Raw genomic sequence first — 25,422 nt, 5'->3', positions numbered from 1 at the left:
ACTTTAAGAGTCTTAAAAGGCTGTTTTGGTTTACAGATTTAGGGAAACATGAAAATAAGATGCTCTAACATTACATTTCTGGATGCTCAATTACTCAAAGGTAGATAAATCCTGCTAGGGAGGCCTACCTAACCCAGTTGGCTGGAGAGCTGGCGGGTGCCCCACGTCGCCCTCTCTGGGCCATTGTATGAAATGCCAGTTAGACACACTACTGGTCAGCGACAGGCATTCCCTCAGGTAAAAGGCACCAGGAGCCTAAATTTTGCCCCTGAGGCTGCCAACCAATCAGAAGCCAGCAGTTCCTCTTTGCTGGCAGTGCCACCAGGGGACCGGTGGTGGCTGTGGGCAATGCACCCACCAGAGGCCCGGGATCAGTGAGGGACCCAGGCCACGGATGAGTAAGGAGGGGAGATGGGAGTTATGAGGAAGAGATCACTTGGTGTAGGGGGATGGAGGGTGGTCAGGGGGGTTTAGAAGAAAGGACAGGGGAGTGGCTCGCAGCAGGCCCCTCCCCTTTTTAATGCTGGGTCCCTTAATCGGACACTGAGTGCCTTTGAACAAGGGAATCTTTCCAGGAGCTGCATTTGCTTTTCCTGAATTTCCCGCTGTGGACTTAATTGGGGCAGAAGCAGGAGGGTGGCAGGGTTCCAATCTGGCATCCCCTGCTCGATTTAAATACGCTCCACTTCCAAATCTGCCTCAGGAGAGGGCATTAAATTCCAGCCCTGAGCATAGACGCAATTAACATTCAGAAATTGGCTGCCCTTGATGGATATCTTTCAATTGCATCCGGTGTATTTTTCATTCATGGGATGTGGGTATCATTGGCTAGGCCAGCATTTGTTGCCCATCCCCAATTGCCCTTGAGAAGGTGGTGGTGAGCTGCCTCTTGAACTACTACAGTCCATGTGGTGTAGATACACCCACAGTGCTATTAGGGAGGGAGTTCCAGGATTTTGACTGAGCGACAGTGAAGGATGGCGATATATTTCCAAGTCAGGATAGTGTGTGCAACATAATATACCATTCCAACTGAGGACAAAGAAGAGCAGCAATGGTGTATCAAATACTGAGAACTACCTTCTGTCAACTATTTATGAAGTGGCACCTTCAGCTTCACCATCAGCAGCCTAGCCAACCCACATATCAAATTCCGTAGAAAATCTGGTGAGTTGATTAGACCATCTTGTTACTGGTTCCGCTGGAACTAAGAATAGCTATTTTATCCAAAAAAATAAAGACTGGGTACAGGTCAATGTAACTTTTGTTTTAGTAAAAGTTTCTTAGCAACCAAATTTGTTTGTGACTTTGATACAGAATTTGATGTGGAGGTACAAATGTGAAAGGTTATTTAATTTCACATGAACAATGAAATAGCAGCAATTCCAATTCTTCCTCATTCATTCATAATCTACAATGAAGAAGTAATTATTTCATGTAGATCATGGAAAAAAATTGGAGACTGTCGTTTAAGAGCTTGGTGTCATACTGACACCATATCATTCATGTGATCTCCCCTTTCCTTGCCTGTGAATATAGGAAACGTATTACAGATTTTCTTCTCATCATTGGTAGCTGTTCATACAATATTAACAAATTAACTTTTCCAACTTTTAAAAAGTCAGCCGCATTAGCTTCTGGCCCCTGAGTATATTCTACAATTTTTCCTTTTTAAAGCCATCAGTTGAGGCTTGTATCACTTTAAGAGTCTGTTTCCAGGAGACTCGCCCCTATTATTGACTTGTTTCAAAATCTGAGTAACTCTTCGTTGATGTAACCTTTCTGATGCTTCCCCACCCATGTGTTGTGCTTACATTTTCTACCAACAGCTTATCATTTCCACAATCTGCTCCAAGCCAAGCAGTGGATCGTGACTCAAAGATCACATTTGCAGAAAAAGAAGTTTTGCAGATCTCTTTGGGTTGCCATAACAGTCAGTGGATTCAAGTTCAGCTGACTAAAATAGCACAATTCCTACTTATTGGCTGGGGAAATAATATAAACATTGGATGAAAATGTCACCATTGGTGAATCAACTCAAAAGGCTGGGAAGGTGGTGTCTAAATCCTTTTTGCCTCCTGCAAGCTCTTAGCCAATCCAGAGGGTTGGGTGGTAAAGCCTTATGCATGACGGAAAAATAACCTTGTCAACAAGACTTGTGTGGTTAGTCAACCACTAGTTTGAGAGAAGTGCATTTGCTTTTGAGCTTGAAAGAGTTTCAAGGTAATCAGACAGGGTTGGCAGCAAAGGCAAGTGCTTCCTCTGGCCACTCCTCTGTTATAGTAACGATTCTATTCTCCCGCACTCTCCAATTCTAACAAACTTGGCAAAGAGGTATCAAGTATTTTCTAGGGCAGTGGGAACTCACTAGATGCCTGAGTGAGCAGGGTTGCAAAGGTGATTACTCCCTTAATGTCATGGGGATTTTTTCCAGGATAGTAAGACGGTGCTCTTATTAAGGAAATGTTTTGGCATAGACTCGATGGGCCAAATGGCCTCCTTCTGTGATGGAAATGGCTTTGAGAAGAGCAGATGGTTCTGCTTTCCCAGAGTAGGCAGTCTTAGGTGAAGAAAACTCATGAATATGGCCCATGAATATCACTGGAATAAGCTCCTTCCAACATTGATTGATACCTTGCTCAGGGAGTGTGACTATGATAGTTGGGCTGAGAGAGAATTGTAGAAGCATGTAACTCATAAAGAGCTACTGATGAAAATTAGAGATTATGCTGATTTGAAGAAAAATATGGTTTTCATGCAGAAATAATATGAAAATTAAGATTTTGATTTGATAAATATAAACCAAAAATACCTTGGAAAAATGACCGTGTTGGCCTTGTCACTTTAGATTTCACAGCAGCTTCTCCTACATAATCAGTACTAAAATCTGCAAAATGCACAGCAACCAAATTCATGACTCTCAAAATGTTTTGGGTTTATTCCAATGTGCATTTATTTTTAATAGTTGACAAATATAGATAACAAAAAGATTGGGAGGCTTTTAAAGGCTCAAAATGCTTTTGAGTATTTGCAGCCCTTGCATAGATTGGGGTGAAGAAATAACAACTAATAGAACATCCAATGTGGAGGCATGGAAAAGACTTTGTGGCCAGAGCCATGCTATCCCAATCAGAGGAATGAGAAAATAAATACATTGATCCCACTCGGCTATTCTCTACAGTTCAAGTGATGGATATAGTTTGTCATTTTTAAACCATTTTTGTTTTGGAAGGAACCTTGTGACTGAAAATCTCATGCTAGGGTTTGCTGAGCGTTCAAGTCTGGACACTCGAGTGGCAAAACATTGTTGCCTTTTCTACTCAAAGCCTCACAGGACCTGAGAATAAAAAGTGATAACTGAATTCTTGAGCAGAGACAAGGTGCAGCCATGCAAGTGGACACCACTAGAGACAAACCAATTTGTCTTTGGCCTCATGATAACAGAACAAAAGGCTGCCACAATTCAGCTTCAAGAATCATGAGGGTCAAGTTACAGTGTAGTCTTCAATATCCTGGGTACATAAGATTCCATATTAATTTCCATCAATTACTCTCAAACCTAAAATCATCGATGAAATCCAAGTACAGAGTATAATAATAATTCCAGTAGACAAGGCTTTCAGATCTATTATAATTCAGAATAGATTGATCCATTTAGTCAGTTCCCTTACAGACTGAACCTTTTGGGGGCATTGGAACCTCCAAGGACTAGTGAGTTGAGAGTGAGAGGGAATATAAGTTTAGAATTTTCAATCCTGTCTCCAAGCTGCCTCTGATTTGCCCACTTCCAGTTTTAACAGAGGCAGGATTTTATGCGGGGGGTGGGGGTGAGGGGATGGGGGGCTGGGGGTTCGTGAGACCAGCTCACTCTCAGGAGGCCATTAAAATATTTTAAGGAGGCAGCGTGCTTGCATTTTAGCTAAATTTTCATTTTTAACACTTGCAGGCCAAGTTTTCTGTGCTTTGGGAATCTTGGCAGGTTAAAGGAGGCATTGGCAAGATGGTGAGATGGTGGGCTAGGAGAAGCAGGAGTGTTTTTCCCAGACCCAATAAGTTATATTCATGCGACTGGCCCTCCATGCCTTCCCAAGCTCCACCATTGTCAGAGTCACCCTCCATCATCCCCATGATGCCTAAATCTACCCCCCTCACCCCACAGTGTCATACTTATCTGACAAGTCACTTTCTAGCCTGACAGAAATCATGTCAATCAGGCTGGCTTTTGAGTGGGAAGCCTGTTGAAAAAATTTAGATGATGCCCTGCTTCATCAAGACATGTGGAAAACCCATATTTCTATGCATCATGTCTGAAGTTCCTCCCTGCTCTGCTCCCGCCCCACTCTCTTTTTGGCTCCAAGTAAATATCTAGGCCTTTATGTCAGAGAGTGAGATGAATACAGCACAGTGCATCTTAGGTTTGCATTCAGAAAAGCTGTCATGTTTACACCTTACAGCATGTGCTCTGCCCGTGTGTCCCTTAAAACTGCAATCAGGGTCTTAACGGGGCATAATCAAAAGGCCAAGTGCCTGAAACAGTGGGGTTTGGGGGAGGCACTGTTGCATCTCTCAAGGAAGGGGCCCTTTTAAAATGAAGGCAGCTGGACTGTTGGCGTTAACAGTGAGATAAGTCTACTGACCCCATTTTGAGGCTCACGCCACCTAGGTAAATTATGATTTTGGTATGTTAGAATATGTCCAAGTCTCTGTAAACTGGGTCTCGGGGGGTATTGTGCCTCTGTAAACTTGGGTGGGGCTGAAGGGGATTGATGTGGAAGGATGACTGCTGAAATATCTTTAGGATGTGTTGGCCTGATTGGTTTGTTGATCAAAATGTTACAATTTTTCCTTACTTAATATATTTTTTCAAAAATAATCTATCAATTATCAGAAATCTGGGTGCACACTGGACACAATTTTCTAGCCATTATATTAAATGCTCAGTAAACCCTGCGTCGCATGTGCCCAAATTTTGGAAGAGCGCAGCTGGCGGACAAGGCTCCCCACCAAGGGACCAAGCTCCAAAATTACACCAAATAGCTCTGCTTTCACTTGTTTGTGTCAGCTGAATGAATGACCAAGAATGTTAAACCACCTACATTAGTTACAGTGTTATCTATTTTCTTAATGTAGTTCAACTCCCACACAAAATTACCCCACCTTCTTGCATAGTTTTCTTTTTGTGTGTGTTCAACTCACGCTTTATATTACTCAGACATGGCATCTCCTTTCCAACAAATTAGCAAACTCTCAGAATTGGTGAAATTTGGGGAGAAATGGGAAGAGAGATCACATGACTAATATAGTAGTTCCACGACAACAAGGGCAGAATCGTCCCAGATTTGCACTAAGTGTCGTAGCGGGTGGGGGAAATTACGTTTTACCCGCCGGCTGCAATGACGGCTTCTCGCACAGTATCATCCCAAACCCACCGGATTAATTATGCATTCCCAGGAAACATGCCTTTTCCATGACAAGTGAGCTCCGATTTGCCTGCCACACCATCACCTCGCCGCTTCATCATGCCAGGTGCCACATTTAAAGTACAGCTGCACGCACAGCTCTCAGTGCTTCCAGCCCAGGACTGCTTCAAATAAGACATGGCCCCGAAAGGCAAGGAGACTGCAGCCCTAGGTTTAGTGACACATCCCTCGAGTGCTTTTTGGACACCATGGAGACCCACTGTGATGTCCTGCACCCCTGCTCTGGCTGCAGGAGAGCAGCAACATTATCAGTCCAGCTTGGTAGGCGACAGCAGTGGTGATCAGTGCCAGTGCTGCACAGAAGAGGTTGGCCAATGTAGATAGAGGATGAATGATCTCATCCGTGCAGCCAGGATAAGGCAACCATCTCATCACTCTAAACTCACACACTCAAGCCCATCACACATTCACTGGCATCTCTCTCACTGCCAACTCAAGGGACATCACCACGCACTTTCACACACACCCTCGCATCTCCATCTAGCCTCATTTCCTCTGGAGACTGCCTCCTCAGCTCTCGCCATCTTGAGGCTACTTGCACAGATCAACATGTACCCCCTAAACACACCCTAGGATACTTCCCTTCCTCAGTACAGCCCTCAATCTGCAGAATCTTCCCTTTTCTGAGGCTACTCCTCCCTCTTCCCCAAGCAAGCCCTAGCCCTGCAGCCGTACAAAGCTCCCCCATCGCCTTATGGCTGGTCTGGTAGTCAGAGATCTTCCCATGACCCCCCTCCTAAAAGTGCTGTGGTGTTCTCTGTGAAGTCTGGCACTGATGACTGTGAGTGCTGCCCGAAGCAAGAAAGGCAAACAAACCTTGAAGTCCCAAGCATAGTGCAGCTCGCCAGGTGCACATCATTTATGTACAGTTGCACAGTGACGTGGGCGGACAATCCAGCATGGGGGGATGAGTCTGGCGGGCTAGCCTTATAATGATATGCAGATGCATTACAATGAGGTTCCTGACATCTGATGGCGGGTAACGCAGCCCACTATCAACGGGCTGAGCAGATCATCGGAAACTGGTTTCCCGATGTTGTGAAACTGATTTTTGACCTTCTCGCCACATCGTCCGCTCACGCCACCGAGCACACTCGATGCCAGTGGGCAGGGATGATTCTGCCCCAAGTATTTAAAGCAACACTGTTTTTATTTCTGTTAAGTTGATGGCTTATTCATTTATATGTGATGGCTGAATTATAAAAATGAAGGAAAATCTCTCTTAGTTAATTTAACAACATATTGGGTGCCAATTGCTGTTAATTATTTACAAACATTCTAAAAGCCACACAACACATTTTGTGCACTATCTGATACAGGGAATACAAGCTTAGGGCATACTCTATAACTTTATTTCCCTCTTCAAGGGAGGGGTGAAATGGTACCATATAAACATCTTTGTTTAATCAGATTCACATCAGGGGCTTTAAACAACCAGGGGCTTTAAACAACCATGGGCTGTCATTTGTGATGAATTCAATATAAATTTTCAGTCCAATTCTGCTAAAGTAAGAAGTGGTCATTTTGACATTTTTCTTTACTTCTGGCTAATTTTAAATGCCTGTGTAAGACACAACAGGGCATCATGTTATGCTACATGTCTGAGTTGACTATTGCTTTTGGAAGAGCATGTCTTCATCTCTGATTCCCACAGACAGCGCAACTTCAACAAATTGTCCACTTTCTGCCTATCCTGAGGCTAATCAATTGCACACATATGACTCTTAGTCCATTTGTCCTTGTTGCAGATGTTTTACAGGGAATCACTACATTGCATGAATATGCACAGTCACTATTTTTTATCTTCATGTTTTAGGTGAGGGTCTAGGATCTATAACAGTCTGCTTGCTTAAGGAAGGGGGATATAATTTGTCCTCTGTGGTAATCTACCAGATGGAATTTCCTTCATACCTTTCTTCAAATCATGTTACATTTAGTTGATGACTGTGATGGACATTTTTGCTTATGAGCTCTTTGACTTATTGCATTTCTCCAGGACAGCTTGAGGTGGGCATTTATCTGATGATGTAATGAGTTCATAGAGAAGGACTCCTAAGGAGCAATTTTTATAGAAGTTCACTCCTGGCATGGAGTGCCAGTCATCATGATTTCATATTTGGAATTTGGGCATGATTTTAAATCAATTGATTTGAATACGATTTTCCACAATTGTCCTTTGGTTTGTTGCTGTAAGTGATAAAACATTGCTGGGAACTATGATAACTATTTGAAAGCTACAGAGGCACTCAAATCATGTTAGTGAGAAATAAATTCCTTACCACCTTGCTCCAAAGCTATCCAAAATATATATACATTTTGCCTATACAGTACTGGAAGATCAATTTTACTATTTTTTTTTTGAGAAATATCATGTAATGGATCTTTGCATCAATTCTGCAGCTAACAATGATGAACTGACAATGAAAATGAAAATTAAACAATACTTGAACCATTTTGCAAACTGTTAGTAAAACGATAACACCGCGTTGAGTGATATGACTAAGCTAAGTCTGGAGGATGTGGTCAAATGATAATTGTTCCATGTTCTGCAAAATCTGGACGAAGCTGTACATTTCAGATGTGGATAAACTCTGTGTCATTTAGGAATCATGGCATGTCATCCAAGGTCTGGAAATTTTAGCAATGATAACTGCAGCTGGACTCGTGGAATGAATAATATCCTGTGGCCACTCGTTGCTTCATAATCCCTCAGAGCAGTCATTTAGAAATTAAGTTCTCGCCCTGCATCTCTTGTTCTTGCTGCCACTGCTGTAACTAATTGTCTCTTGTAGCATTAAATCATATTTAATAACTTTTAGCACGAAAAAGAAGCCTATGTTCAGTTGGCAGAAATGAACCACAGGACATTAATTTATCAGGAATTTGACTACACAAGTGGTTACTTCAGTATTTGTCATTAACACATGATGTGGCATGGTTAACGACTAAGCTATGAATTCTACATCCAGTGTTATTGTTTTTTTCTTCTTTTTTCTTGACATTTCCTCGTGAGGAATGTTCCCAGCCAAGTGGAAAGTTTAGGAACATGCACTCAGGAACCCAACAACACTAGTCTATGGCTGGAATTTTACAACTGGCCTCAGGAAGCAGCTGGGAGGTGAAGGGCGGGGGGGTGTAGGTTGAAAAATTGGGTGGGAAAGCCAAGCCACTTAAGGGCCTCTTTCCACTGCTGTTGGCATTCCACAGTGCTATTAGGAAAGGAATTCCAGGATTTTGACCCAGCGACAGTGAAGGAATGGTGATATAGTACCAAGTCAGGATGGTGAGTGGCCTGGAGAGTAGCTTGCAGGTGGTATTTCCATACACCTGCTGCTCCTGGGGCTTGGAAGGCATTGTCAAAGGAGCCTTGGTGAGTTGCTGCAGTGCATCTTGCAGATGGTATATACTGCTGCCACTGAGGGAGTGAATGCTTAAGGTGGTGCATGGGGTGCCGATCAAGCGGACTGCTTTGTCCTGGACGGTGTCAAGCTTCTTGAGTGTGTGGGAGCTGCACTCATCCAGGCAAATGGAGGGTATTCCATCAGACTCCTGACTTGTTCTTTGTAGATAGGGGACAGCTTCAAACCAGTTCAAAATTTTCAAACCCCAGTTACAATCAGTAATAGTGGAGTTCCATTTTAAGGTATACAAGACCAATTCAGACATACTTTACTGGTGCCTTTCATTTCCAAGTTTTACTGGTTTTTCCTTTTGGGAGGCTTTGGGGAGTCAGGAGGTGAATTACTTCCTGCAGAACCCCCAGTCTCCTTACCTTGGCTGGCTGGCACAAGGTTGCAACAGAGTGGAAGTCGAAGTGGGAGAGCCATCACCATCCAGTCCTGCTTTCGTCTCCGCAACCCCTTCACTGATGGTAAAATTCCTGCCTATGACTCAATCCCATGCATATGGAAGGGTCGGTGACTGACCCTTTTGTCTGTTCTCTCTGCAGGAAGCCACAATCTGGCCCATGCTCATCACCTTCCCATGATGAAAAGACAGCTAGAGTTTAGCCTGTGTAGGAATAGTTGGGATGATCCCCTTTCCTTCCATTCTTTGATGCAGTGTGTTAAAAGTACTGAACCTGTATCCAGTGTACACACTTAATATTCTCATTCAATTAATACAAATTTCAATATGCGCAGGAGGAAAAGTAATATTCACATGTAGTTGCTGCATAACACTTGTTTATGTACAGGTCAGATGTTTTCAATTAACAGTAAAATTCCTCATCATTTTCAATCAATAATGGCCTAGATTTTGCAGTCATTGGTGAAGAAAGCTGTCCACAAATATCTAGTGATCTCTATGGTGTGGAATTTACCTTTCCCGATGCTAATTTAATTCTGCCATCAGCCATCGGGGCTCTGGGGCATTGAGCAACAGTGATGTCATCAAGCAGCCAATCACATTGAAGAATTCTCACAGGCAACAAGCTAGGAAGTAAAAAGCACTGATTATCCTTCACTTTTTAATCATTTTACAGAGAGTGAAATAAAGATGGGGACATACACATGGGATTAAGGTAGAAACTGAAATATCCTAATTAACTTTAATGTTTTTATAACCATATGGATTTTTTTTATCATAATGGAGAAATTTGACATTCTACAGATGTAAAATTAATTTTTCAGGGCCAGAGAGTTTGTTCAGCAGTGATTGTGATTTAGTACATTAAAAATCCAGTTGCATCTTGTTTAATAAGGTGTAATTTTTTTTAAGGGTTTTCACAGTGAGACTAATAGCATAAATAGTGGAAGTTCTTGCCAAGTCAGTGATTTCTAATTGATTTCCAGTTGCAACAACTTAAACAGCACACCCTCTAAAGGAGTAGGAATCACTGACTTCTGGATTTTCTTGTTTAACTGACCCTGTGCAGCTGTCAGAAGTTGCCAACAGTTTCACAGAGTAATAGCAGTGAACGCTGACAGTTTCACAATCATTACACCACATATCCGGGCCAAAATGCTTGGTATTTTAAGAACTTGTAATAGTCATCTGAGGACATGCTGTATGTTGCTCACACTTGAAGAAAGCAAAATAAATTTAATTTATCTTTCAACTCTTTTATTTTCCAGTTCAGGGCTGAACCTACAGTATGAAATTTTATAAAAATATCAAAAATGTCAAATAACTCTATCTCTCAAAAAAGTGATTTTACATTTTTATTGACATCAACACTAAGTCTGTAAAATTATTTAAAATCTTTATGAAGCTGCTATTAAGAACAGTGCTGTGTGCTGTACATGAAGTTTCTTTATTGGGAATATTCTAGCTGAGAGATGAATGTGCTAGCTCAATAAGATGATTGCTTCAGGTGGTAAAGAAAGTGTTATAGTTCACATTATTTCTCTTTCTGCATATTTCTTTGTTTCATAATTCCATGAAGAGCACTTGATTTATAAATGTAATGGAGTTTAGGTAGGTAGACAGGTTTGCTGTCAGTCGAAGGATTATTTTATAAAAGAGATCTGTATGAAAGAAGTGTTGAAATGCTTCACGTTGTATCTGTTGCATTGCAAAGCACTCTGATCAACAATATGACTGGAGCCAGCCGTTCTGATGACCCTTTAAAATTCTCTTCAGTGCGATAAAACAGTTTGAGCCTTGAAAACCCTAACCAAAACATGCACACCGTTTTTAGTGAGATTGAGAATACTTGAAAGAAATTGACCACTCAAGTCCCATACCAGTCTGTGCCAGTCAGGGGACTTTAAATAGTAAAAGTTTTGGGAAGCTTTTCTCATAAACATTGAAAATCAGTCGATCTATAAGTCTAGTTGAGGAAATTGATTGGTTTGGGTATGTTTTAAATAGTATTTTTCCCCCTTTTTGTAAACCCATCAAGATCAAGCCTTTTTAAAAGCTGTAGTTTATGTTACATTTTAATTGATTTGTTGCCAACCTTTACTGACATGCATGTTCCATTTTCAACACTTTACTAACTATAGATAACAAAAGGATACATTGTCCATGTTTAATGTGCGTGCGACGGCACTTAAGTAAAACTGCAACTTTTTGTTGGTGAGAAAAACAATTGCAGTAAACTTTGTGTTCTCCGGCACTCTATCAACCAAAATTCTTTACTACCTGGAATTTCTGATATTTCCTAATATGAATTGTCATTTTATCAACTGGAAGCAATTACGATGTTATCCGCCGCCCCCACCCCCCCACCTGTACACTCATTATTTTATATTTTAATTTATATATTAATGTACTGTTGAAGATTAGAAGTAAAAGGAATACAGTTATTCTTGAGTACTTGCATATTAGCTCAGGCTACAAGTACTGCGCTGTGTTCCGTTGGCAAATGAAATTCTCCGTTAACTGGCATTTTTGATTAACTGGCACCACACATTCCCTGCGCATCCCGGATAATAAAGATTTTACTGTAACTTCACACGTTTTAGTTTCTCAAGGTTCTGACAATGTTTTATGTGTATTTTTAAATCCTGGTCAATTTTAAACTATTTTTTTCTCCCCTCTCTGACTATTATTTTGAAAATAAGTACCTGAAGTTAAATTGAGGTTTGATTTTAGTAACTTTAGAGACAGCAACAACTCATATTTATATAGCATCTTTAACACTGTAAAATGTTCCAAACCACTTCACAGGAGCGTACCAAATAAAATTTGACAATGAGTCCCGTAGGTAACCAAACGCTTGGTCAAAAAAGTCAGTTTTAAGGAGCAATTTGAAGGAAGAATGAGGCAGCCTTCATCTCATAAGTGTATGGTTTGCTCTGTGGTGGCCATCTCCATGTTAAACACCGCCTGGTGTGGCTCAGAGCCTCCCTCTGGCATGGCAGTCTCTGCTGCATTTGCTATAGAGAAAGACAGTGGAGCTGAGAAGGTGCACGATTCGCTGGTGTCTGTTTTCTCCAGGCCCTCTTCATGGCCTGCGCATGCCTCTTCCAATGCCCTTTCAGTCAGCCTCCAGAGGTCACAGCTGACAGTGACTGTCTTTCAGCTGTCAGTGACAATGCCACCATCTTTATATCTTGCGTACGGGTGTCCTTGTAGCGGAGGCATGGACGTCCAGGAGGTTGTGACCTAGCGGCCAGTTCACCGTACAGAAGATTTTTGGGTGTACAGCTGTCATCCATGCGATGAACCTGGCTGAGCCAGCGCAGACCTACTGAAGAATGCTGATGGTATTAGCATGCTCCAGGACCTCTGAGTTGGTGACCTTGTCCTGCCAAGAGGTGCCAAGGATACATATGAGACAGTAAAGAGAGGGGTAAAGAGGCCGAGAGGTTTAGGGAGGAAATTCAAGAGTCTTAGGGCCTAGACATCTGAAAACATGTCCACCAATGATGGAGTGATTAAAATAGAGGATGCGCAAGAAGTCAGAATTAAAAGAGCACAGAGACCCCAAAGGGTTAATTGGCTGGAAGAGGTTAGAGAGATAGAAATGGGGAAAAGTCATGGCCAAATGTGAAAACAAGGATGAGCATTTTAAAATGAGGTATTGGCAAACTAGGTGCCAGAGTATGTCAGCGAGCAGAGGACTGATGTGTAAACAGGACTTGGTGTAAGTTATGATATGGTCAGCAAAATTTTGGATGAGCTCAAGTTTATAGAGGATGCGGGGTGAGAAGCCAGCTAGGAGATCATATGATTCTGGAGTTAGCAAAGATATAGAGTTATTTTTGAGTTAACTCAGTAATGTTGAATTATTTCTCTATGTTAAAGGTACTATATCAATGCAAGTTGAAGATTTTGGAGCTACAATGGATGAGGTGTAGAACACAGCAGTTACTGCAATACTTACAAAGTGAGGATTTCTCAAATATTAAGCAAGGGCAGTGTTCCCACTAATTTTTTCCATCCATGTGTGGAATGAATTTTGTTATTTGCACTAATATTGAGGTAATATGTGGATGTGCACCGCCAGTAGAAACAAAAAGCCTATTTATAATATGTAGTTCTTATTTTTTAAAAGTTACAATAGGCATGAAAGAAAGAATATTAAAAGAAGGGATAATTAACAAGATGCACTGCTTAAGATGTTAATTTGATATGAAATCAAATAAAAAGAAAATTAACACTGCAAATCATTCAGTGTTAGAAACTTACATGTACCTATTTCTTTGAGGCAGAAAACAAAATTATCCATTTTCCCGACATAGGAAACAAAATATTTTATTTGTATTGATGTGTGAAATAAAATAATTTTTATGCTTTCATTATGCTTGAAGTTACCAAATATTAATATCTTAACAGACCTTAATAACCTATCACCTGCTCGCCGCTTCTTCACCTCCAGTTCACCACCTGTTTCGACTTGTTGACTTTCCCTCTCTCTGCTTCCTTGCAAACTCTCCTATTTGCCAATTCTCTCCCACTCAATACTTCCCTCTTGCTCACCACCTCTCCCACCTTATCACTTCCCTCCCACCACCTCTTCCCCCCTTGCCGTTTCCCACCTGAACGCCCCTGCTCTCTGTCTCTTCTTCATGCTGCTTCTCTCCCGCTTTGCTGCTTCCCTCCCACTCGCCACCTCACCCAATTCACAACCCTCCCACAGGCTGAGGCAAGTGGGATGGTCGGTGAGTTGGGAGCAGTGGCAAGGAGAGGGGTTCAGGAGGGAAGCAGCAAGTGGGAAGGAAGCAACAAGCAGGGGAACTGACGAGACGTGCCATGTGAGTGGCATTACAACTGATGCGTGGCTGCGCAGGCACGTGGCTTAAAGGGAACTTGGGGCAAGGGCACCAAAGAATATGGAGCTAAGGCAGATAAATAGAATTATGGTGCAGATCAGATATATTACAATTGATTCTGATTTCCACTATGCTTTGTGTGAAGACAAACAAGAAATAAATATATTCTTTTCAAAACCTGTATTGTATATTGTAAATTATAAGATGAATGTGTATATCTACTTTAAAATCAGAATACTTTCCTTGCAGTCCTGTTCCTTTAACAAAGAAAAATCTTAGTGCTCTCTACAGTTACAAGAGCTGACTAGAGCAAGGTGGGGTGGGAGCGAGTGCAGCCTTTTTCGATTTTGGCAGACACTTGGGCAGGATTTTTGGGCCCTACAAAGGTCAGAAAAGGAGCCAGACTCGGCATGAAAAGACCAGCCCAAGGGCTGGTGCATTGGTTTCCTGACTCCATTCCTGACATCGTCCATTTTGCTTGAGGTAGGTGCGGGACCAGCAAGGCCACTCACCCCTACAAGGCGGGCTCCAATTAAGCTGCTTAAGAGCCTGGTTGTGGATAAGCAATAGAGGCTGACTGGGATTTTCCAGTCGAACTTCAGTTTGCCAACATGATGGAATGGCAGTTTAACTGGCTGGCAGGCCGGGGGAGGGGGCAACACTCTGGGCAGGCCTACATGCCCTCCCTGCATGTCTGGATGGGGATACAGCCAAAAGTTCCCCAATTAATGGGATTCCCCAATGCCCTTTTCCCCACCCCCTCACAGTGGCTGCTTTTTGCCTTGTTTAATTAAGTTCTTCGGGCAGAACTTTATGTCCCATGGGTGGGTGCAAAATCGTGCGAGAAGACATCGAGCGACATCATCGCGCACCCGTGCAATATTTCGCTCGGTGGGCACGTGGAAAAGTTGGAAGCGTGCCTACCGACAATTAAGAGGGCGATTAAGTCCATTAACGGCGCAATTGACTCCAATTTTTCATTGCCCATCCAACCTTATGCTTGGCGGATGGGCAAATCGGCCTTTGCATTTTTCATCAAATCTCATCCAAGGGCGGGATGAAATTTCTATGATGAAATCAAATAAAAATAAATTTCTGTGGGCAGCAATTTTATCAGCTATATTTTCAGGTGATTGATTATGATGCGTGGACACTTATTTCCAGCTGTTATAACCTATATTTTAGCTTTTTCAGGTCTGTAGGTCCCCGAGGCAGCTGCCTGCCTTCAGGGAGCTTTCTTGCAGTGCTCACCCGTGCCCGCGGAAACAACATCGCCCGCCCTCTTCTCGCCCCCACGTGGACAGTGCTGAGCATTTCAGTGCCCATTTCACGCTGGCTGGCCATTAATTGAAACTAAGTGAAATCGCCGTTAAGTGAAATCACGGCCGGGGACCAATCGCGGTTGGGGGTCCGTTTCCCGACCACTACCTGGCCCGCCGATAGGGGGCGCCTGCTAACATTAAAATTCAGGCCTTAAAAACGTTGCTGAGAAAGCACCTTCATGTTGAAGCATGTTCTAAGTGACTTGCATTTTACTGCAGCCAGGCTCTCCTCTGAAGGGCCTCAAATTGGCTTTCCAGCAGGGGTGCCTGCCTGCCACCTTTAATTGGACAGGGAATCCATCTCTATGAAATTAAGCGGTCTCCCAGTCAAAATTCCAACTGTCTCCCTCCGGAGGCAGGTTTGGGGACCCGGAAGCAGTCCTAGCTCCTGTTTCCTGCCATTGGGGTGGGATAATGAAGGAAAATTCAGCCCATTATATCTAGAATAATTTGAAGAAAAAAAGTCTCAGATATAAAACATCATTGTGCAGTTCTACAACTTATTTAATGTTAAAATTTTGTTTACAAACAGAAAATACTAAGTGCCTTTTCAATTCCTTGTAAATGAGACCAGAAACTGAATTGGACTAGCCATACAAATACTGTGGCTACAAGAACAGGTCAGAGGCTACGAATCCTGCAACGAGTAACTCACCTCCTGACTTCCCAAAGCCTGTCCACTATCTACAAGGCACAACTCAGGAGTGTGATGGAATACTCTCCACTTGCCTGGATGAGTGCAGCCCCCACAACACTCAAGAAGCTTGACACCATCCAGGACAAAGCAGTCCGCTTGATTGGCACCATAACCAGGCACCACAACCACAAGCATTCATTCCCTCCACCACCAACACACAGTAGCAGCAATGTGTACCATCTACAAGATGCACTGCAGGAATTCATCAAGGCTCTTTAGGCAGCATCTTCCAAACCCATGACCACTACCATCTAGAAGGACAAGGGCAGCAGATAGATGGGAACATCACCACCTGGAAGCTCCCCTCCAAGTCACTCACCATCCTGACTTGGAAATATATCACCGTTCCTTCAATGTGGCTGGGTAAAGATCCTGGAACTCCCTTCCTAACAGCACTGTGGGTGTACCTACACCACATGGACTGCAGCGGTTCAAGAAGGCAGCTCACCACCAGCTTCTCATGGGCAGCTAGGAATGGGCAATGAATGCTGGCACAGCTAGTGAAGCCCATGTCCCATGAATGAATTTTTAACAAAAGCCAATTTGCATGTAATCCTTACTAGCCATGGACATTGATTTATTTCAAGCAGCCTTTCAGAGCACAGTAATGTAAGAATGATTTTAAAGATTTTTTCTGCTCCAATGCATTCATAAAAACAATATACCCAAATGTGTTCATTATCTATCCATTATGAAGATTAGTAGCCAAGTACAAAACAGGTCTGTTAAGGCCTCACTGCAGCGCTGTCAAAAGCTTTGTTGCTGGGCAGTGGCATGCACTCCCTCGGTGCATCTGTATTGAGTCACTATCCAAAAAACTGAGTCAAGGAGCATGCAGAAAGCAAGCACCTCCACTGGAAGAGGAATCCTTGTGCTGAGTTTAATAGCAAAGGCAGTGGCCCCATGCTTTGGCCAGAAAGCCGGGGCAACCCCACCGCTGCCAGTTACAGAATCTTGAGGGGAATGGATCTCAAGCAGTGAGTCTGGTGCCTGCCTTCAGGGCTTCCGTGTCTTTAAAGGAGAAGAGCCTGCCCTCAATGCCAAATTGGAGGGCTGGCAACTCTTCAGCCCAGCAGCACCACCAGGTGCAGTGACCATTGTTAGGACTGCAGGAGGCCCTGGAGCAGCAACTGGAGGAAGCCCCGGAATGCAGGTGAATGGATTGGGTTCACTGGGGCCAGTCAGGTAGGCCCTGGTGAAGTGACAGGGGAGGGGGGAGGGGGGGAAGGCACGGGATAAGGTTGTACTGGAGGGCTGGGGGGATGTTTCTTGGGGAGCTGGGCTTTGTTGCCAGGGGAGCCCTCCATGGACCAGAGGGTGCCTGATCAGGAGACCCCTCTCCCCACCTCCAACTCTCCCCCTCTTCCCCCCAACCCCAACCTTCCCTAGGAGGGAGGCCATTAACTTTTACAGGGTGGCCTCCCCATATGGCATAGGGCCATCCACCACTGGTAAAATGCCAGTGGTGCTGGGATAAGGCTCTTAAGTATTTGGTCACTTAAGGGCCTCAATTGGCTTCCAGACAGAGAGGCAGTATCCTACCTTCCTATGACCCCTTCCAGCCTACCCCGGGGTTGTGGGAGAGGGGTGCAGGGCAGCTGCTGCTGCAGGTTAGAGGAGTTAAATTACTTCCATTTAATGCAGACCAGTCATGCACTTGATCTGAAACTGGCCTGCTCTTTCCATAGATGCTGCCTGGCCTGCTGAGTACGTCCAGTGTATTTTCTGCCTCTGTTTCAAATTTCCAGTATCTGCAGTTGTTTGCTTTTTGTTCTTTTTATATTCTCTCTCCCTCAAAGCATACAATGTGTAATCCTGCACCAAAGCTGCATCTTGTACTAAAACTCTGAACTTCATTAGAGGTCTATTTACCTGCAGCCAATTTAGTCTGATGTTCGAGTCCCAGGTGATTTAACTCACTAGGTTTTAGGTAGTACTGTTACATTCTTCGTGCAGTGGCACTATTTTTACCCTATAATTAGCCTCCATATGGAAGTCAAGCAAAAGCCTTTCCTAAATTATGATTTCTGCAGAAAAATATATAGCCCCAATTATTTTACGATTTGCGTAGTGAAGCTTTAGCGTTGAACTTCTTTGTCTTGTTATTTGAAAAGATGGGGAGAGTGCTCATATGGAGTGTCATTCTATTCATCCATAACATGTAGCCATGAGAGTAGTGAGTGTCCATGTGCCCCAGTATCTGCAATTACAATCACCTCACCAGTGTAGCACTAGGCCAGTTCATAAGTGAAAAGCAAGCGCCTTGCAGTACTTTAATGGTCCTTGGACCATTTGCATTGCAGCACATCTTGTTGCTGGCACTGCAGTGCTGAAGTAAGGTCAGACCTCTTCAGCTTTAACATGATAGCAGAGCTGAGAGCTTCGGATCCAGGCACAAATGCGGCCTGAAGTGTCAGGAAGTCACCAAGCTCTGTGTAGCACTACTCCTTATTGACTTCACCAACTTTACATAACTCTGCAAACCATCAAGCACTCCTACAACTCGGACACAGCCAGTTTAAATTAACTAATTTGGCTTCAGCTGGAATATTACATCCAGTTCTGGGTGGCTGTGAAGGCATTGGAGAGAGTGTAGAAAAGATTAATGGTTCCAGGGATGAAGAGCTCCAGTAATGAAGATAGATTGAAGAAGTAAGGATTGTTTTCCTTAGAGAAAAGAAGGCTGGGAGGAAATGTGATATCAAGGGGCCTGAACAGAGTTGATAGGGAGAAACTGTTTCCACTCGTGAAAGGATCAAGAACCCGAGGGCACAGATTGAAAGTAATTGGCAAAAGAAACAAAAGGGACATGAGGAAACGCTTTTTCACGCAGTGAGTGGTTAAGGTCTGGAATGCACTGCCTGAGAGAGTGATGGAGGCAGGTTCAATCGAGGCATTCAAGAGGGAATTAGAATGTTATCTAAAAAGGAAGAATGTGCAGGGTTATTGGGAGAAGGCGGGGGAATGGCACCAGGTGAATTACTCATTCGGAGAACCAGTGCAGACACGATGGGCTGAATGGCCTCCTTCTGAGCTGCAACAATTCTGCAATAACAAACTAGCAATTAACCTGAAAGCGCATGATTATCCCTTTTAAGTTGCATTGGTGGGGGATCCTTCCTGCTGCTGAGTACATGTTCAGCTGTGCCTGCTTAGGGGAGGGTGTTAGTTGGAGCAAAGAGGTTGAAAATGGCAGCTCTGGTGTAAAGTGAGCTTTGCACAATGACTGACAACATGATCTGCCTACTCTGCAGATTTGCAGTGTATGCTTCTAACACTCATCTGCTGAGCTCTCCAAAAACAGTATCCAGTGAGGTCCGCACCAGAATTGTGCGTCATGTGTAGACAGCATTTTAGGACCAAAATATTACCTGTAGTGCTGAAGCTGTGGGCACTATGTAGCCAGATCTTGTGACCAAGCTGTCCATGCTCATAAGTAATGGTGGAGCAACAGGCAGAAGCTGAGCATGTCCTCTCAGCAGGTATGACGTCAGCTGGGCCAAAGGGACTAGCTTGTCAAATTCCTGACATGGCTCGGGAATACTCCCAAACATGCCTCTAGTCTATTGCCCAGGCATAGGAGACACAGGTGGAGAATATGCACAACCATCGGTCATAACTTCATTGGCAAATGTGGTTCCACACCTGCATCAGAATGCATCTCCACCTTCATTGGTGCCCAGAGTTTCAGGCCTACTTTATTCAACACAGATCATGATCATAAATCTTTGCATTTCCCTTTTTGGTTAATATTGCTGTAAAAGGTCGGAGTAATAGATTTATAGATTCTTTTCACATTTTATTCAATGTGAGAATGATATAATACTTGGATTATCAATATCGAATAAACACTTGACAATGTTCTGGCCAGTTAACTGCATAAATCAGTCCAATGCAATCAAGTAATTAATGCATTATGCCAGGTATGGTCAGTAAAAGCTAACAATACACTCACATCTCAGTTATACTCTGCATCTCAGTTAAATATTGCACGTGATTTGTGGAAACTGGGTATAGGTTGTGTGTCTATCACATTTAAGGAGCTGTTACCTGCTGGTGACAGAGAAACATTTATCTCATCTTTCAATTAGAGGTGTCACTGCATAAATTGCGTTAGGCGGGAGTGTGTTGCAGGGATGATACATTGCACAGGATCCATATGTTGGTGTCAGCTTTTACCTATATGGGCCATTCCATGATCTGGCTCTCACACTGAGCACACCTTGGAAAACCTCAAGCCCTTGAGCTTCCTGTCACTGAAATTAAAAGATGGAAAATCATGAAGTGCACAGCTCCAATTTCCAAAGATGCTTTTTCCTGTGAGTGCCAGTGCATTACCCCATAAAAGGTACAGTTTATTACAGTAGACAAGATGCTCATTTCTAAACATTCATCTGAACCTTAAATAATAAAGATTTTAACAGTTCAGTGGGCCCCAGAATTGAGTTGCAATTCTTCATTTATGAGTATAGATGAGAGTGTTGATAAACTACCTTACCAGTTGGAGGGTATTGCTATAAGATTTTCCTAACCACACTTATGGGGACGACTTTCAGCTGCAGACTGTTTATTTCTCAACTGAAATAAATGCATTGTGACTGCTGCCAAGATAGTGGGCATTCACCTGAGCATGATCCCATACCAACTATACATTCAGGGAGTGGAACCCTTTATGTTTGTGGTACGTCTCGGCAATTGGATGTGATGCCCACAAAGCCACGTGTGTGCAGCCAGTGTTGGTCTGCACAAGAGGAAACCTTTGTGGGGCCAATTTGTCCATCAGAATCAACATTCAAGCCCTCTATATGGTCACCCATCACTCCTGTCCAACCAGGCGGGAGGCTGTTTTTATATGCATATTGTCTGCTTGTTGTAAGTTTTGTAGAGAAAGGGGAAGAGCATGCACGGTACATGCCTGTCCCATTTTTCTAGGTGCTGAGTGGCCTAACTGGATGATCCATAAATTGGCTGCTGGAAGCCTCTTCAGAAAGGTAAATGTCATTTTTTAAAAAGATTTTTGTACATCCTGAAAATCTAGGAGTAGTAGAATTGCTCCTCTGGGTTGCACAAAATCTTTCCAGACTACCATCAACCCCTTCGACCTCACCGAAGGTCTCACTTGCCATCCAGCCATATGCTACATGTTGCTGATTTCTGCCTCAATGCCTGTGGACACACCCACAACTCAACAAAAAAGTGCGAATGAGGCCTAACAGATCATCTGAAAGGGGTTACTTTGCCGTCAGCATCCCTATTTGACACCCAAACCAAAAGTCTTCTCCCAGTGTCCAAGCGTGTGCACTTTCTGGTAACATTACCGGAAAGATTTTTCACCCCCCCACTCCTATCAGCATTACAATGGCAAATTGTGGCATCTTATATGCTGTCCTAGGCGAGGATAACAAACTAAACATAAACCAAGAATGGGGGTTGTTCCTTCTGATCCTGCATGGTTTTAGTTCTAGGTCGCAGTCTTCTACTCAAGTAGTCATCAGGATAGCTTGTTGAAAATAATTTGATTCTAAGTCACAATTTCAGTGTCTCCTTCCATCAGGCATTGCCCAGCACCCTACAAGTAACTAGCAGGGAGTATTGGGCAAATGTTCAAGATTTTAACCTGTATTCCCATGCCCCTCCTCTCCACAAAAAAAAATCATATGCTAACGAATAGAGCTGCCACAGCACAGGTCAGTGACTTTGGAAACAACAAATATTTCTGTCTGCAACATTCCTCTGTGACAAGTTGAAGCTGTTATGTGGGATTTGTTGCAAAATATGTTTGTGAGGCCACAAAGGAGTTGAAGAAAGGAATTTGTCACATTCCTATCTCTGACAGGAAAATTTGAAGAAACCTCTGGCACTTTGAAAATAACAAGCAAATGCAATAATATTGCAAGCCGTATTTGTGACAAAAATGATCGTTTAAAACAGCCTTGTGAAAATTGGCCCCAAAATGCTAGCTTTTAGATGTGACCTGAGCCTTCAATTATGGAAAGATCTCATAAAATGGTTCACAGGGTGGTGGGGGTGTGGGTGGGGGAGCAGGGGAATTTAGAAGATAATCCTCTAAACAAAATTGCAGGACAACCAAATAATTTGGGCCTTAGTGTCAGCACAGCTACTTCTGGCTGTCTTTTTTAGTTTATATCATAGCAAAAATGTGTTTTAAACTTTGATTTTTTCAGTTCCAATTGGACATGACCAGGGGCAACATTCCCTGCTTTGCATTGGAATTGATTTGAAAACTGTTAGAAATGTAAGACCACAAACACCCTGCCCCAGAGTTCTTCTGAAAATTATTGTAGCTTAGACAGTCTCATGTGATCCAAGTCACAGCAGTTTAATAAATGTAGCCTTCAGCTGAAGATTAAGTTCAACCGCTTCCCCCTTTATTCTGTCCAAAGGGTTTGCAGATTCTGTCAAAGCAACAAAATTGATACCCTTCATATAGATTCCCAACCTTCTCTGCCACAAACTTGTCAGGCCATCTGTTTAACAGTGTTCTTGCCAGCAGTCATTGAAATGGCTTTCTATGTTGGAAATATTAGTTTGCAGCAGTTGAATGCACAATAGCCTATCAGGTTAGAAGTTCCATGAAATAGCCAGTGGGCCATTCCTCAAATTGAATTACAGGTTGTTCCACATGGAGAATTGTCCTGCAGAGCAAGGCAAAGATATATCAGATTTTCTGTCCATTAAGCAAGTCATAATTTGTTTTCATCTGATAGTGCAGAGAGAAAGGGAGAGGGGTGTAATCATGGCAAGTGGTCTTATTTGATGCAATGAATAATAAACAAATAAAGAATTCAGTGGTGCAAAACTTGCAAAGTACTCCAAACTATTTTTGGCCTTTTCCATATCTCTTTAAAAAAAATATTCTCAGTCTGTGAATTAAAAACCTTGTGCAAGCCCTTCACACCTCACCTTTAAAAAGTGTTGTAAATGTAAGTGTGACTTCAAGATGCCACGTCTTCAGAGCTTCATGTCTACTGGACAAAAAAACTGGTTAAAACAAATCAAATATATCAAAAAGCACCAACGAGGAATGGGTAACTGGCAGAAAATCAAATTGTGCACTTTTTAAGGGTCTCATTCACAAATCCACAAGTACCACAAAGCCAACCAATTAAATTGCTCAAATAACTTTTTCATACTGTCTTATGTATAAAACTATAAAAGGCATTTACAATATCCCTGATACAACTTTGAAACAAAATCATCCCTAAATGTGGTTATTTAATGCTTCCATTGTGTCCCCTCTTGCCTACACCCTTCCCACCCCTCCAGCCAGCTCTCCAGGCTTCCCTTTCTGCTTTGAACCTGGGGCTTGAGTTGAAAATGCCACCTGTACCCAGGAATTCCAGTCACTGTGCACAGAATGGTGTGAGACTGATGCAACATAGCTGGTGCAGTTTGCACCTTGCTGTTGTGGAAGCCCTGTATTTAGAATGAACAGAGACAGTGGGCTGCATTTTTGCCAAGTTGGGATGACTCAGGAGCCCTTTACAAGTGGCGGCTGGGACCCAATTCAATGATTCCCGACCCTATTCCTGAGGTTTCCGATTTTCAGGAGTGCCTTTTAAGGCTGCTGGCTGGTCCAGGTCAAAAGTACACACCCAGCACTCCCGGCCTGGCTGGCTCCATTGCAGGGATAGGCATGTCCTAATCCTCTGCAATTTTCGTCGAGTTGGACCAGCTTTTCAAAGAGCTGTGGTTCATGCCACCTCAGAGATGTCGTGAACAATGTCTGCACGTGGGAGCCTTTTGAAAGGTAAGGTCCTCTTCATGCTCCCCGTGCCAAGCTTTGCTCCCCAAATAACTCTCACGTTCCTCCAACATTGGGCTTCCGTCCACCCACTCTCAACAGCCTTCTTGGCGGCAAAACTTTCAGGTGTTACTCTTAACTCCCTTCCTTATTGTCTTAATCTTGATGCTTTTCCCTTCCCCCTTTGAAAGCTTTAAAACTTTATCTTTATGAAACATGTAATTGTTCACCTCTCCTAATTCTTTGACTACCACTTGCTGTGTTCTGTCCTATATGAAGTGCCCAAGGACGTTTCATTAAACTGAAAGTGCTGTACAACTGCAAGCTTTTATTAAAAATAACTGGAAATAAGAGGTTTTAGGGAGACATGAACCAAAAAGGTTGCTGGCTTAATTAAGTTTTAAACAGTGGCAGGTGAGTAGTGAGGCCATATCTTTCCAGATCATTAAGATGATAAGGCTAGAAATGTTTGGCTAGTGGGAGGGAGGAAGTTGGTGAAGAAACTCAGGCATGATTCCAGTGTGGAACCAGGGTTCATGTTCTTGTAATTTACCCCTCAAATGGAACATGGGGCAAGTGTGGGAGTGTGATCTTTTCTGTTGCCCACCCCCATTCCATTAAAAGCCAACTCTCGGAATGTTCCTGGGAAATTTACCCAACTTACCCAACCTTCGGTCCAGCAGGACTTTTACAGTCCGAGAAAAGGAATGGTTTCCAATGTGGATCTGCTGAAGGTCCCAAAATTTTAGAGGAGAATGAGAACTGTCCCCAATGCAGTTGATTATCGTTTGAGGAGATGCTATGCAGGTCAGGGAAAGATTTTTCTTGCCTTCCTCTTGATCTCAATTTAGGCCTCCATATTGCCCAGCTACAAGTGTGATTGATTTTGCTGAATTTGTACCCTTCCAAAGGCTTTGGAACAGGATCTGATGCACAAGAAAGTGACAGGCAGAAGTCCTGCTTAGACGCACTTTTGCCTCTTTGAAAGTTTAAAGCTGTAATATTTTTAGCAGTTAGGTGATCTATTGCTTCAGTAAATTGGTTGTATTACAGTATTGGGTGAACGGCTGGTGCATTTATGCTGCAGCTGGACGCTGATAAACATCAGGAACCACACTGCACTGGACCACCCATGAGCAACACCACAAAGAGCTTTAGTGTTTTATTAATCTCTTTGAACACCTCTCTGTGGGGAGGGGGCAGATCTCAGTTGATGCATAGCTTTTTTCATGTATTTTGTCACTGTTTCAATTTTTGCATCAAAAAGTTAAAAGTGGTGTTAAGTGAGGTTTCCAAATGCTAGAAAAAGAAATAAAAAGATGTTGAATCTCTTGGTCATGAGATTTGAGGTGTAGCTGTGAGATAGAATTTATAAATCAGACTGACTGACTCATGGAAAATCCTGGTTACTCTGTAATTGTTTGACGATTTAAAAAGAACACTAACTTCCAGATCTTGTGCTGATTAGATTTTAGTGGGTTATTATTGTCTAAAC

General features: G+C 42.9%; 1 protein-coding gene across 4 annotated transcripts in view; it reads left to right on the top strand.

Moving 5' to 3' along the window:
- The window catches only part of LOC144678935 (RNA-binding motif, single-stranded-interacting protein 3), a 1,591,210-nt gene that overhangs the window by 1,232,574 nt on the left and 333,214 nt on the right, over positions 1 to 25,422 (top strand). The gene's annotated exons all lie outside the window — the stretch shown is intronic.

The sequence above is a fragment of the Cetorhinus maximus genome, chromosome 3 (assembly GCF_964194155.1).
Source record: "Cetorhinus maximus chromosome 3, sCetMax3.hap1.1, whole genome shotgun sequence".
In the NCBI taxonomy this organism is placed as follows: domain Eukaryota; kingdom Metazoa; phylum Chordata; class Chondrichthyes; order Lamniformes; family Cetorhinidae; genus Cetorhinus; species Cetorhinus maximus.
The sequence above is the reverse complement of the archived record's forward strand: the minus strand, read 5'-3'. Positions and strand labels throughout refer to the sequence as shown.